Raw genomic sequence first — 14,868 nt, 5'->3', positions numbered from 1 at the left:
TTCGATCGCCGCGAGAGGCATCTCGCTCGGTTCGACGAACGATTCGGTTACGTCGACGCTCGACCCCCAACCGCGGCCTGTCGGAGCGCCTCTGCGTCGATTAAGACGTGACCGATGAACGGAAGGCTTATCGGGACGAGCTCTCGTGTGCTCGCGGGGGTTGTGGGCGAGCCGCGTGGGCGTTGGCGGATCATCGATCCCTCTTCGGTCTATTTCTCTCGCTTCCCGCTTCGCTCTTCTTACCTTTCTGCTTCTTTCTCTTCTTCTTCTTCTTATTCTTTTTCGACTTAACGTTATCCGCGAACACACTAGCAGCGAATAGCGATGTGAAGTTCAACGTACACTTGGTAGTGTTTTATATAACATATTCTTAGTATAATATGGGATATATAATATTGGAGCTCCGGAAGTGCTTCGAACGATATTAATAAGGAAAGGAAATGTCTTCATTTTTCTTTCCTTCACGGATAATTCTGGTAAGTTAATCATTCACCAGAGATGATGTTTTATAATATTCAAATGTAAGAAATTGTAAACGCTGGGGAAAGTCGAACGCTAGTTACCTGCGTTTCGTCAATGCGTGAGTTCTTAAAAGAAGGTGTGCTCGAGTCTCGGAGTGCAATAAACGGAGCGAGAGCTACGCTGATAAGGGGGTTCCCAAGACTAAACAGTGCTCTTCTGGGAGCACTCGTTTTGTAACCGCCGAGGCGACAACATTGTATTAAAGTGTTTTCCTATCCATACAGTTTCATTTCATCTTACACAAAATCTTCAGTTGGAAGCTAAATTACGTATAGAACTTTTAAATACTAACGAAATAGATGAAATGTGTGTATTGATTTCTTGATATTCGACTGATTAAGTTTTTCGTGTGCAATTTTTTATTCGAAATATGAAAATTTTACGTTCCAAAAATAACAACGTTCGTTCTTAAAGGGTGTAACAGCGAATCAACGCTGAGAAATTGGAAGGTACTCACTATATGCTTCCATCTCCAATAACACAGACAAATGCTAGCTTGTTCGCTGATGCATGACGTTCACCAGCGAGCATCGAACCGTCGAACTTCTTCAAACCTGCCCCACCTGAAAACTCCATCGAAAATGTGGTTGCAAAAACGAAAACGAAAACTTCTACGAGCTGTTCGCGGGTAATTAACGAATCAATTTACTCGCTATCAAGATTTCGTCACGCTACGCGTCCCATCGATCTCTTTGAACCGAAGACGCCACTTACTTAGTAAGGTATACACGGTGTCCTGTAACAGCCGGGAAGCGAATGAGTTTCGAGCTAAAAGATACGTCGAAAATGTATAATGAATTAGAATTTTTTAATCTTCTCAAAAATATTCAACTCGAATACGAATAAACGTTTCCGCTGTCTACCTCGATTTTCTCGAGAATGCGATCCCAACCAAACATCCTACCTGTTTTGTTCTCGAAGAATTAGATTGCCGGATTTAATGCTAAAAACAACAATCTTTCATCAGTAGATAAATAGTCAATACTTATTTCCCTCGGAATAACATTGAATATCGACTCCGCTTCAACCTAAGACCGCAAAAAGTTAAACTTTGATCATTTTCCTGCTTTGTCGTGTAATCGTGAGAAAAGGTCTAATTTCTAACATATTTTCATAGCGACGGGAGTTCGGCGGTGAACTCCGAGCATTCCCAGAATCTGATACGGCGATCCGGAATGGGATCATGAATCCCGTTGGCCGTTGAACTCACTCACGGCCCTTCGCGCTCCCATAACGAGGATTTTAACACCCTCGCTACGCGCTCGTCGGCCCCTTTGCTCCGTGCCGAAGGGTATCACTTGCACAGGCCCGTATTCCGGCGCGGGGCCTCATCATCGGGGCTTGTTCTTAATTCTACAGATAAGAAAAATCAGGTGTTACGGCTCTCTCGGGGCCGGGACTCGGGAACGGGTACGCTTTTTGAAACTCACCGTACGGAGATCAGTGTGGATAAGAGCGGTCGTTGTTCCCCGAGGAGATCTTGAAATTTCTCGGCCGTGATGTGATTCATGGTTCTAGGTCATGGTGCTCTTCGTGGTACTCGATCCACTGACGTCGCGACGACACGGCCGGAACGATGGGAGGGGGAACGGCCCCGCTCCAAGCGTGGGCCCCGAACGCTTCCCGCTAGGACGTTGTACTCCGGTTTCTTAGAAGTCCTCCTCCATTTGTCCCCCTCGGATTCTGATACACCTCAGGCCACAGTTCCTGCGTGCGGTAGAAAATTCCGTGAAATTATTTACTGGCTGCTCCGAATTATCTCGAGGCGGTCCGCCGTGTTCGAGACGCGGGATCACGGGTCTGATGCTTCTATCGAGCTCGGTGGAGAAAGGATCAGTTTACAAGAAAACTCAGATTTTGTGGGAAGAGGGACTATTCGGTTGTATTTTCTGTATCACTTTCTGCAGTCGGAAAATACTTCTATAGATTTTTTTAGTTATTTTCTAGCTATTTTCTAGTTATCCAGTTAGCACTATATTCGTATAGTGTTTTGCTAATGGCTGTCGACACGAAACCAACGAGTTACTCTCTATAATTAATCCTTAGAAGGGAGCCAAACGCGTATATAATTTTCTACGAGATCAAGCTGAGCAATCGGAATAATATTTTCCATCGTGCGCAGCGTACAAGGTGTAGTCGATTTTTCGCGTGACATCACTCATCGATATTCCGCAGTCCCTCTAATTACGCGATCTTTTTCGTTCGGTTATCGCGGTCGCCGAGCATCTTTTCCCACTTTCCCACATAAAACGGTGCTCGTAGCCGTTCAACTGCCTCAATAATTCGTTTCGGCTAAGACGTTTACGAGATCGTAGCCGAGGTATGTTTCCGCGAAACACATCTTCGTCGGCCGGTGCAGCGTCCCCGAAGATTCCTCGGCTACATGCCAGCCATAGATAAGAGTTACCATAATATCCGTGTAACACGTTGCCACGTGTAAATGCGCACTCGTAACCAGTCGCTGTTACCTGGTCACGCTTCGTTAATGAGACGTCTGCCTACGTGCATTTCCGAGGCATCTCTCGGCTGCCCCCTCCGCCCCGCGCCCTCCTACGACCCGTGAAACGACCGCGTCGTGGAAGCCCTATCTGTCGCCTTTCATCTGACCCGCTGCAGCCTCACGGGGAATTAAACAATTACAACATAACCGGACGTAAGGATCTCAGGAAAGTTGGCCCCGGCTCTCTCCTCCCCTCTCTTACGGCTTTATTTCTCGAAATCGTATCGTTGCACGTTCGTCGCGCCGCTCGTCAGAATTCTTACGGAAATTTACCGCGGTGACTCGTGGCCCTTAATTTCTCTCGCAGTTTACGCAAACCCAAATCCGACTAACATAATTTCGCACTATGCTGACTCTTCCCTTCCGTTCCAACATTTTTTCCGTCGTCACGCTCGAACATTTATTCGACCTCTGCGACAGTTCATTTTTGCAGGTTCATTTCTTGTTACTTTTCATCGAGGCCAGTGTTGATCGCGTCGTATTCGGTTTATTTGAATGACATCGTTACACGGGATAAGTTTTTAGTCAGGGAACACTAAAATGGTTTCATTCAAACCGTACATTGAGCAAAATATCGGGAAATATCGTTGTATCGTGTTCAACGAGCAACTACGACGATAAATGCACAAAGTTATTAGTAACTTTGTTCGGACGGTTATCCGAAGAGCATGTTTGCTATGTTTATCCAAGTGGCATCGTTCGATTCGCGCCACTGTATCCTCCTTTTATTGTTAGAGAATTACTTTCATGGACGCTTCCTCCTGTGTCTAGAATCCTAATAAAGATGTCCATGCGTTCCGTTTCTCGCAGTTCGCCTCGTGTAATCGGTACTAACTTGAAGATGAACGCACGTACATCGAGTCTGATTACACGGGACATACGATAATTGACGCCTCGCTTGTTTCCATGTTCATTTTTTCTGTTGTTTCATCCTCGATACGGCTGTATCGGGGATAATCCGTTTACGCAACAAGCAAAATGGCAGCAAGTCCGCGAGCGGAAACGCAGAGCCTCATCCCCACGTGGCCGGATATTTCTATCGCCTTCGCGGTAATTACGACTTGATTATAAGGTTCGATCGCACGATTGCCAGAGTCAAGCAGCAAGCCTTAATTACCGTGTCACAGGGAACTGTCAGCTTGTTGCTTTCCGTCGTCTATTCGCTGCGACGAACGCCACCACGCGAAGGGTCTCTTCACAGGTGATACGTTCTTCGACGATTCTGTTTCTCGATGGAATTGACTCTGTAACGGTTGATTGTATATACGTCGTACGCATTACTTGTAGATCACTCTTTAGTAGTTCTCACTGAATGAACTTTGGTAGTGGATAACAAAGGATAGTACATATTATTACTCAGAATAAGTGCTCTCCACATCTTGATAAAAAATGAAACTATCTATACATTTAGAACTTAGCTTAGTTAAGGAAATACGAATATGTTCCAATATTGAACGCTTCGCGTGACCCACGGACATAACGATTATATTATAATCTAATCATAATGATTCCCAAAAATATTGAACGAGTACGGATGAAAGTTTCGTGCCGCCATTTCAAGCTGTCCGGTAACGTTGTTCGACTTCGGAGCACCTTTTCAACAAACCACGGCCGTTCATCGGACATGATGTAACGCGATTGTTGCACAAGACTGTGAATTAGCTCGATACCTCGTCCGTACGCGCTCACGTTCTATCCATGATATATTCAGCAAGGATACAGTTATATAAAACCTGCTTGCCGGTCTTAAGCTATACTTACGAGGGGAGGACACGGCTGACTAGTCAGAGCGATTTCGATGGGCTCTCTCGCGTGGCGAATCTACATCGAACGTAACGATCTTCCGTTCCGTCATTTCTTCGAGCAGGCCGCGATCATTGAAATTTTATCGCCAAACGATCGTGACGTTTCTCGCAGCTTCCGATCTGTCCACCTATTGAACCGAGAGCTTTTCGAAGAAAACTAGCGTTACGAGGACACGATCTCGAACGAGCGTGGAGCTCGATAAGGACTTACAAATACGAACGACGCGATCCAGCTGCAGTGCGACTGTTTTGGAGTAACAGTGCAACAATGTTTTTTTGTCTCACTAAAAAGCATAAGAGAACTTTATGTCTTTGTTCTTCTAAAATCGTACAGCGTCGCTCGTGTGCATAGACCCTAAACGATGAGCAAGGACGAGACTCTGTTTAATTTTCTTCGATAAAAAACACGCGTTTAAAAACCGAACGATGTTCGATAGATAGATAGATAGATCGTCAAAATACACGTGACATACATAATATTTTGAACTCCGCCAAAGAACCAACCAAAACGAAAGAACTAGAAAATCTCAAATTTTCTCTCAGCTCGTTCGAATCGACGTTTTTCGAACGCGAAAGAAATTCTCAGGAAGAAGAACAGAAAAAAGAGTAAACCGACGGCCGAAAAAAGAAGAGGAGAAAGTAAAAACGAGAACGAAGCGAGAAGGGCGGAGTCCACGGGGCTGGTGGTTCAGCGCGAGGTGGCAGGGTGGTACTCGGCGTGGTGCTCGGCGCGACGCAACCGGAGATACGCGGGTTCCCCCGGTAAAAGGTGGTACGCGGTGAGCAAGTACGAACGGTGCTGCGCTGTCGCCGGCCGAGGATATACGAGCGATCGCGCGCTGATGAATCGCTCGAAACTCTGGGGACGGTCCCCGGTATCGGCGCCCGTGTAAACGGAACCGTAAATCGTCGGGACGATAAATGACAATTGCGGCTGACACGATCGGCTGCTGCCGTCCGCCGGTGTCGGGTTGACCGCGGCCCGTTGCCCGTGGCCGGGGTGCGCTAGGCGTTCTCGCAGAGGTAGCCGAACGCGTGGGCGGACGCGAGATAACGCGTCGCATTACGTGGGACGTTAATAAATTATTATTGCGCCCCGCGCGATCCCCTGCCGCGGAATGATATCTCCATTGTCCTTCGACGAATTAATAGCCTCGCGCCATTGGCGTGTCGTGCACGCGCCGCCATGCTCTTTCTCTCCCTCTCTATTCTACGCGCGCGTACTACTCTCCCTCCGTAGCGTCTGGACGGCTGCTCTAGCTTGCGCCGAGAGATCGAGAGGCGCGATGATCGACCATCGGTCCCTTCCCGTCGACTGCTGGAGATTTGCGGCCATGCACGGTGATGTGATGTCGCGCGATAAGTCCGAGACGGTCCCGGGCCGGGATAACGCGCGCATTCCTATAAATCGTAGCTCCATCGACGGGACCAACGTTTTACAAGGCGTTTCGCGGGGGCATAGGTCACGGTGTCGTTACGCTATCGACTATGCGATGCGTTGACGCGCGGACGAAGATCGAAAGGCTGTTTTTCGTTTTTCGCGACCTATTTCTTTTCTTCCTTTTTTGGGGCGTGTGTCGCGCGTCTTCATTGTCGCCGGCTTTTGACCGTCGACAAAGGAAGGAAAACCGACGTCGCGATTGTCCGTTATCTAATGGGGGAACCATTAACCGGTCGTCCGGCCGGCGTTCCTATCGCGGAACAACCGCGGAACATATTTCATCACGTTGCGAGGGGCTGCCGACGCGAAGGAGGGATCGGGGACGGAGTTGCCCTATCCTCCTCTGGCGATCCATCATCGTAACAATTAGCCGCAGCCGCGTTTCTTTATCGACTCTGACGTGGGAGGCGTGGGTGTGAAATACCCTCGCTCTCGCTCCAGGATGATTTAACCGTGCGATTGTTGCTCACTCCCGGACGACGGGCCCGACCGTGTCTCGGTGACCGCGCGGCCCGTGGGCCCGTCCCAGACAACCAAATACAAATTCCGTTGCCTCATTGTACGAGCCTTTCGAACGGTTTTCTGGGAAGTTTGATTGCAGAGCGCGAGATCGTCATTACTGTTTGTGTTTGAAGGGATTAAAGTGGTAAGGTGTTCAGTAACTACCATTGCAGCTGCAGCGGAATATCCTTTTTCTTGCAAATCAACTCTCTATCGTTTAAAGTATATTTCATCTCCATACGTCATTCATCGTATTTACGTTTTAATCTGTACTTTTGCGAATGTTACGAAACGATTTTACGCAGAAATCCTCCGACAAATGATCGATTGAAGATAGATATGTTCGTTGTGTTCGTCATAATATACATAAATGCAATATCAGACTTCGTTGAATCCTTCGTTCCATCGATTTCCGGGTATTGGAAAATGCGACGAAAGCGCGAACTACCGCGGTCCAATTATTGCAGCGAATTTATAGGACAATGTGCACGAAGATAGAGCGTATCCCGATTTGGTGACGGTAACCGTGCTACGGTGACTCATTGTCTCTTTCATTTTCGTTCGCTAGGCCGCTCGCGCGGACCAAAGGCCTCTGAAGCTTTCACTGAATTCGCATGTTCCTAGTTGTTACGATGCCTTTAAGCCTCGTAACCCAGGAGAGGATATTACAGCCGAAACTATGCAGCATTCACTCCCTAAATATATATCTACGACAGTGGTGAGGGCCGCGTCACGCCGATAAATCTGTGTCTGTCGTTTTTACGTCGTTCCTCGGTTCACCGCAGAAAAGCATCCGGCGAGTACGCTCGACGAATGACGCTGACATCCGTCTGGCAGCGTGACAACAATTAACGACTATATCGCCGATATTGTCCGCGACGTATCACCGTTGATTAGCGTCTGCCGCGCGAGAATGTTCACGCCGAGTGTTCTCGCTCGCGGCACGCGCCCGACGATCGGCTTCTTTCTTAACGGTTCAGGCAATCTTGATTGCAATTGTTGAGTGAACACATTTTTTTCTTTCGGATGGTATTGTTCCTTCCAAATTTTTCTAATGTGAATTTACTAAATAAGAGAGACAATTATCAAAGACGAAATATATGGAGACACGCGTGACATTTAATTGCATTTCAATATCTACTTGTTTTGACAATTTTTACTATAATTATTTATCGTACTGTAATTATGATACATAGTTCCAATTTTTACATTTTCAAATGTTTTTGAATAAATGATTAAAGTGCCATATCAAAGTAGAGTTAAATTAAATGACGTTGGAAGTGAACAACAGAACAGAAGTTAATAATTATTCAGGCGTTCCACCGTGTGACAGTTTGCAATGTGAACCAAGTTTCCTCGGTTTGCTTCACTCCTCTTAACAGAGTTCAAGTAGGCCGAACAAAAAGGGAAACTCGTCGAACGCGTTTCTGGAAATGCCACGTTCCCGGTCACGTCCGACTATTTTTGTCTGATCAGCGCGATGCGATACGTCGCGTAAATGCACGCCTACGGCGGGCCAGTGATATCCCGTCGTCGGGAATGGGCGTATCGCATTGTTGTACTCGGCCGTTAAGCTAATGAGCAGCTGTAACGTCGGTAATGGGTCCCGATTCCATGATTAGCCCTGCTCTTTTTGCGGTCTGGCTGAAGTTATCGGCATCCGTTTGATTTACGCGTAATCAGATAACACCGAGGTGTTGAAACCGTCGAACAAATCGCGAACGGAGCCGAACTTCGACCGCGATCTCTCACATAACGAAACCGTACAATCTCAAAGCTGTTGTCCATTAATAATAATTTTCCGTACATATGACTAAATATCGAACAGTTAAATTAAATATCTATTAACCTCTTGTAATTCCTACTTCACGTATCGCTTTCGAATACTTTCGACAAAGTCAACAACTTGAAAACGAAACCGCAAACGTAATATCGTTTATGGTAGTAGTCATCAATGATCGGTGCTTTCAAATTGCATGAAAGTTATTGAACATGTAGATAATACGACAACATAAGAATTGCAATACGAAGTAATTGATAACTGTTTCAATATATATGTTTGTCACAAAAGAATAATCGATACACGAAATGCTCAAGTCTATCGTGACAGCGAACACGTTAATTCGCTCCAGAAATTCCAAGGAATGCTTTCTCGGGAGGGTAATTATTATTCGTACGGACAGTGGCGCGCGCGTGCGCCCTTCTTGACCAATCGATCCCCGTGCGAAGCGGCGCGTATTTCATATCCGCGGACTGATTTACGGTTTCTTAACAAGTTATGCATACATTAAGTCGCACATATTTTCAAATTAGCAGCGTCATCGACACCGGTGGACGATCGCCTGTCTCCACCAATGATTTTACCCGCTTCCCCCAAGGACACGTCCGCAATTACGCGCACTATATCAAAATGGATCGGAGACGTTTCGCCGGGTTCCGCGAATTTCTCCGTGTCTGGCAATAAATTCCTCGACTCACCCGGACAGAGATCATTCCATGGTCTCATCTCTCACGCAGCTCACCTGCGGGCGACGCGACCGGGCTGCAGCACCTGCCGAACGAATCGTCTCGGCCTCGGCCACCGCTATCTGCCGCGAAAGAAAACGGCATCCGTCAGGGCAAGCGGATCCCCGCGATTCCCTCGATCTTCAATTATAATGCGTTTTTGCCGGACAGGTAATACACTGGTCCCCGACGATGTTATGGAAATTGTTAGGTGTAGTCGACTGATAATTTGAAACGATACAGGTGATTAAAGTTACGTACTTTCGACGTATACTGTAAACACAAGGTAGCGTTATCGAGGCAACGCCGGAACGGTTCACGTAAGTACGCGGTATATAATTTTAATGACTTGCATCGTTCAAATTATCGAACTACACCTAATGTTTTACATACATCACCTGGCTACCTGGAAACTGCCACACTGCAGAAACATACGTATTATAATCGAAATTGAAGGGATGGTTGGAAATCGTTTTGGGGATTACTTGAAATTCTTCCCCTGTCGGTTAGCGGATTATGCTACGTTAATGCGTCGATGATCGAGATTGTAAATCGTTACTTTATCGATGATTTCGCCGTTTACTTTTATTACGTACTGAGAAGTTTCGACTTTACGTGTCGGGTTTGTTAAGACTCTGCGATTAGTCTTAATTATAGCTTCAAATATAGCCTGCTTTAGGATAGATTCTAATTTATCGATAACAGTGTAGTTAAAGTATATTCATCTGTGAAGTTTCATTCGTGTTACCTTTTTCTCTGTTCATAAGTAGATTCACAAAAGGAAGAAAAGATTCACAGTGTATCTACGACTCGACCAGCTGATAAATACTAAGTGATTCATAAATATTCATGGATGACCATGAAGAAACGAAAGAAGGACGAAAAGTAAAAAGGGAATCTTCCTTTCGAACGATTTCGAATGTGGTTCTAATTGATCAATCATCTTTTCTCACCTCATTTTCAATACTACTTTGCTATTTGCCAGTACAGTCACACCAATCAAAGCTATAAACAAAACATTCAACGAAAGACCTCTCTTACCCCTGTCTCCATCTGAGCCATCAAGTCTTCTCCCAACAATACAATGTTGCGGCTGACGGTAGCCCAAATTACCTTCCCCAACGATAGTCGCGTAGCCGTGCAACGCACAGATCGGCATAATAACTTTTGCGTATACGAGTGTGACGCGGGATTGCGAACGTCTTATAAATAGACAGCAGCGTGGTGGGTTATGCGTTCGGTCGTTAGACAGTGGACGACGGTGGTTCGGTGAGGCAGCTATTATAAGGAGAACTGCAAACCTGTCAGCGATCGCTGGTCGGACGTCGAACAGGCCGTGTAGAGGAGGCGCGACACGGCGCGGAAGGTGCGAGCACGCGAAAATCCCGTTTCCATCGTCGGCCGGTCGCTCAGCCAAGGGAAAGCTTCCGGTCTGCCTGCCGCGTAGGAAACGCCACCTGTCGCCCGCGTGTCTCCCCGACACACACGCTCTCTCGCGCGCACGATTTCGTCCTTCGACTCTCTCCCGTGTCGCGTCGCGTCGCTCGAGATAACCGATCACGACGAGAGAAGGATGCTCGCGTGGGAGCACGAGAAAGAATGCAACACGCCGCCGAGCCCGGGGATATCAGATATTCCTTATATGCGTCTGTGTTTCAAGTGTCAGATTAAGCAGCTTCCTTCTCGGTTTTATTGCCGATTATCTGGTCGATAATGATTTCATCCGACCTTCTACACGAGACCATCTGGAAGATATTAATGCAACACCGGGGAGTTTTACGTTATTCCCAATCTATACGATTAGTGTCAGGAGCCTTCGTAAGTTTCGTCTTTTCTAGAAATTTGAAAAACAACGCATGTGCTTGGGGTGCGAGTTCGGCATAGCTGACGATATCAAGCGCAGACTCGCGGTTCACTATAAATAAGTGGAGTCTCGAAAGAATTTCGAGCATTTACCGCGGCGAACGTTTTCGCGGCGAGATCAGGGATGCCAGTCCCAGCTAATGTCCGCCCGGCAAGTCATAATTGAAACAGCTGTCTACCGTCGGAGATACATAATGCTAATTAAACAACAGATAATTTGTCCATTTACTATTTTCGCGCGCGAGTAACGCGTCACCCAAACGACGCCCTCCCTCCGCCGCGGACTATTTATACCGTTTTCGTTAGCGGTGTCCATGAATAAACGTCGGGGACACGCAGACATCTCATTGAAACAGCGCGGAAAACGGCTGAATGAGTTTCGCGGAAGCGTGTAATGGAACCGTGACCACCTCCACGGTGACGGAGCCTCCAAGCCAATCGCGTGTCCGTCGACGTTCCGTGAGACGACCTCGGGGCTGATCCGCGCGCGTCGTGTCGCGATATCAGGGAAACGGCCGCCTCCGGTCGTGGAACAGTGGCTGTCGTTGTTCGGCTAATGGGCTGCGCGTTTCTACGTCTGTTTTCACAGCCAGCTGATTATGACATGTTGATTTGCGGACCAGTGGGAGAGAGAAGGAAACAAAGAAAGAAAGGGTGAAAGATAGGCGAACATCATACCACGTGCTCCAGCCACCGTGACGCCATTTGCCCGACTAATGACTCGCGGACATTCCGCGGCAGGGTCCGGGCCCTCTTCGTTAAGCTAGGTGTAGATTTGACAGTAAAACTATCGCGAGTCTCTCGTGGAAGCATTTCTTGCGAGCGAATCTTCCGTTGAATGTAGCTATTTGAGGGGATTGTTGAACCTATAGTCATTCTCAATGCAGTATGCGCTCCTGGTAAATGTGCCTGGCAGCATGATAGGTTTAGTTTTAAATGGATACCCAGTTTTACGTAAGGTGCCAAGGTACTGAACCTCGATGACTAACTTTTGAAACTTGAAACCCTTAATAACACGCAAAGTTTCTTCTCTTTCGCGTTACTATATAAGCTTATACGACTCGAAATATAAAAACGCTTTCGGTATTGAATAAAAGATACCCGAGCGTATATTTATACCTAAAATTAACGGATAGATCGGATAATTAGCGAGAAACAATTTATCGGGAAGTGTTTTTGCTTATCGAAATATCAACCTATCGACCACGCGATGACGCGACGCGATTGGTTATTTAGGAAAACTGCCAACGAATAATTTAGTTTTCTGAGGCACGACTGGAAGAATAATTAGCTGCGTTCGTGCGTTAATGGAGCTATTGCCATATAGCTATGCGTCAATTACGTTTCCGTGAAAAATGACCGACCGTATTTAAGGATACGACTTTCCTCTTAACGACAAGTCATTCTCCCAACAGTTTTCTGTCGGCGACAATTAGACCGAGGTTTATATGTTTATAGCACCTTTTACCGTACGAAACACTTGACACAAGCGGCGTAATAAAATTGTACGCGACTCCCGTGTTATTTTGCGATGCTCGCGACTATTTACCATTGAAACGACTCGTGCGAACAGTAATTTCGTAAATCCTAGTAAATTAATCAATTTATTTAAACAACAAATCTAAGGAAAACAGATATCTTTCAAAATTCATAGTACGTATACTATAAACTGCAACGCGTCTTCAATTCGTGGAACGTGCACACACAAGTATGTACACCGAAACCTCTCATTAAACGCGCTGATCCTGGTTGCAAGATGCTCCTTTTTCCGATTGGTGCGGCTTAATACGTCTTGAGTAAAGGACAGGCGGCAATTAAAAGACTTTCCAAGGTGGTCCGTTAGGAACTCGAGACAAGATGCAGGTGAATCGGTGGGGGGAGGAAGGGGATTAGGGATAGAGCATCGAGCCGATGACAACTTCATTCCACGCGGGAAATACGGTCCGCTGGTAGCTAGAAATCCTGCGGCGGATAATCGGCAATAAATAAGACGACTTAGTACTGCGGCTAGTTTATCTGCCATCCAGTCGGGCTTAATGACATCGGTAATCGCTTAGGAACCGGTACAGAATATCGTTCCCGCGGCCGCGGAACGACGGCGCTAACACTCGCGTGTCGCTGACGAAATGATATTTCACCGACACGTTGCAAAAAGAAAAAGGCTCCCGCGCGAATGATAAGATTCGAAGGTACCTCGGTCGATTAATCAAACCACGGACGTACGGACGAATCGATGGACAAGTAAAAAGCCTCTGGTCCGGCAAACGCAAAATGACGACGGGGGCGTGCCTATCCGACCCTACCCGCACGTACCGCGCGTTATGCAGGAAACGATTCCACACGTTCCGTTTCGCGAACGTGGAAACGTCGTCTTACACCTAGGCAACGTGACGTCGGCGATTATTCATCGCGTATGGTTGCGAGTAACAAATAGCCAGTCAAGTGGCAACACCGTCGGCAGGCTTGCGCAAGCGGCCAGAGAAGATGACAAGATCGGGACAGAGGGAGAGAGAATCATTGGGAAATGGATGGATGCGGAGGATACGGGGAGGACGGGGCACGGGGGATTACAGGGGAAAGAGGAACGGAGAAGGAGCGCAATCCGCGAGCAGTTAGGAGAGACGGAGAGACTGATGCGGACTCCTCCCACGTACGTCTAGATGCGCGTCGCCAGAACGTAAATTTAGCACTAACGCATTATGCACGCTCGGGCTGCGGCGCATTGGGCGTGCGGTACCAGTAACAGTGGCTTCAACGTGTGCACTGTCCCTCGAAACTGTTCGAGTGTCGCGCGGGATCAAACGAGCGGTTTATGAGCCTTTGGTGCAGTACGTGGCTCTTTCGCTCGCCACCGGCACACGGAAGTTGTTGAAAGTCGTAAAAATCGGCCGAAGCGAGTTGACCGAGATTTTTCTTTGAACAATCGCGGGGATTGGTTGTTTTTCCGTGTTTGGGTCCAAGTGTCGAAGGCAAGGAAAAATTCGCGAAGCGATTTTGCACTGCCACGGAAATGTAAAAATTATAGTTTGATGAACTGGATGTTATCGAGTGATGATTCGAGAACGAGAAGTTGGAAATAATTAGGTCTGTCTTAGAAGACACAGAAAGTCCGCAAGTCAGCGCGAAGAGATTGCATCTGCATGCCCAAAGAAAGCGTAGAAAAGTTTTACTTTTTCCGTGCAAACCAGAGAAGTTCCAGCGAATTTCTATTCTCGTAGATTGTTCCACAGAAGTCGAAATAATAGGGAACTCCGTTTCATCAGCTCAGCGAATCTGCAGTGGTTCACTGTTTCCGAAAAATAGGTTCCCGCAATGTGTCGATGGAGAAATGGATCTTCGAGTCCGGGCGAAGGACCGTATCGAGCGGCGTACGATTTACTCGGGAGAAAGCGTGTTAAAGGGACACAGCTGATTATGCGGCAGGAAGGGATGATTAACGCGTCGCGATTCGATACGAGGGCCGAGCGACACGGCGTAAAATCCGATACGAGCTCGAGCGGAGGCGAGCCGCCCGCCATTGCCACTTGCCAGCCGGGGCAAGACGAATCGGAGCGAGCGACTCTCGCGAAGCGAGGTGCGCGCGAGAGCGAAAATAATAGAGCGGCCCATTGAAAATAATCGTAAATCAACACTAAATAACGAGAGCAAGGTCGGCTTTCTCAGTTTTTAGCTACCTCCACGCGCGGCCAGAAATCTTAATTAGTCCTTTGTGTCCCATTGCGAGCGGGACT

The 14,868-nt window shown here is 47.3% G+C and overlaps 1 protein-coding gene across 3 annotated transcripts in view; it reads left to right on the top strand.

Moving 5' to 3' along the window:
• The window catches only part of klu (zinc finger protein klumpfuss), a 346,064-nt gene that overhangs the window by 118,350 nt on the left and 212,846 nt on the right, over positions 1–14,868 (top strand). Inside the window, exon 1 of one of the 3 annotated variants that reach the window (XR_012998903.1) lies at positions 10,534–10,640. The exons of the other annotated variants lie outside the window; for them this stretch is intronic. The gene's annotated coding sequence lies outside the window, so the exon portion shown is untranslated. Of the gene's footprint in view, positions 1–10,533; positions 10,641–14,868 lie in introns of those variants that run through there. 3 annotated transcript variants of the gene reach the window in all.

This window comes from Nomia melanderi, chromosome 7 (genome assembly GCF_051020985.1).
Source record: "Nomia melanderi isolate GNS246 chromosome 7, iyNomMela1, whole genome shotgun sequence".
Classification (NCBI taxonomy): domain Eukaryota; kingdom Metazoa; phylum Arthropoda; class Insecta; order Hymenoptera; family Halictidae; genus Nomia; species Nomia melanderi.
The sequence above is the reverse complement of the archived record's forward strand: the minus strand, read 5'-3'. Positions and strand labels throughout refer to the sequence as shown.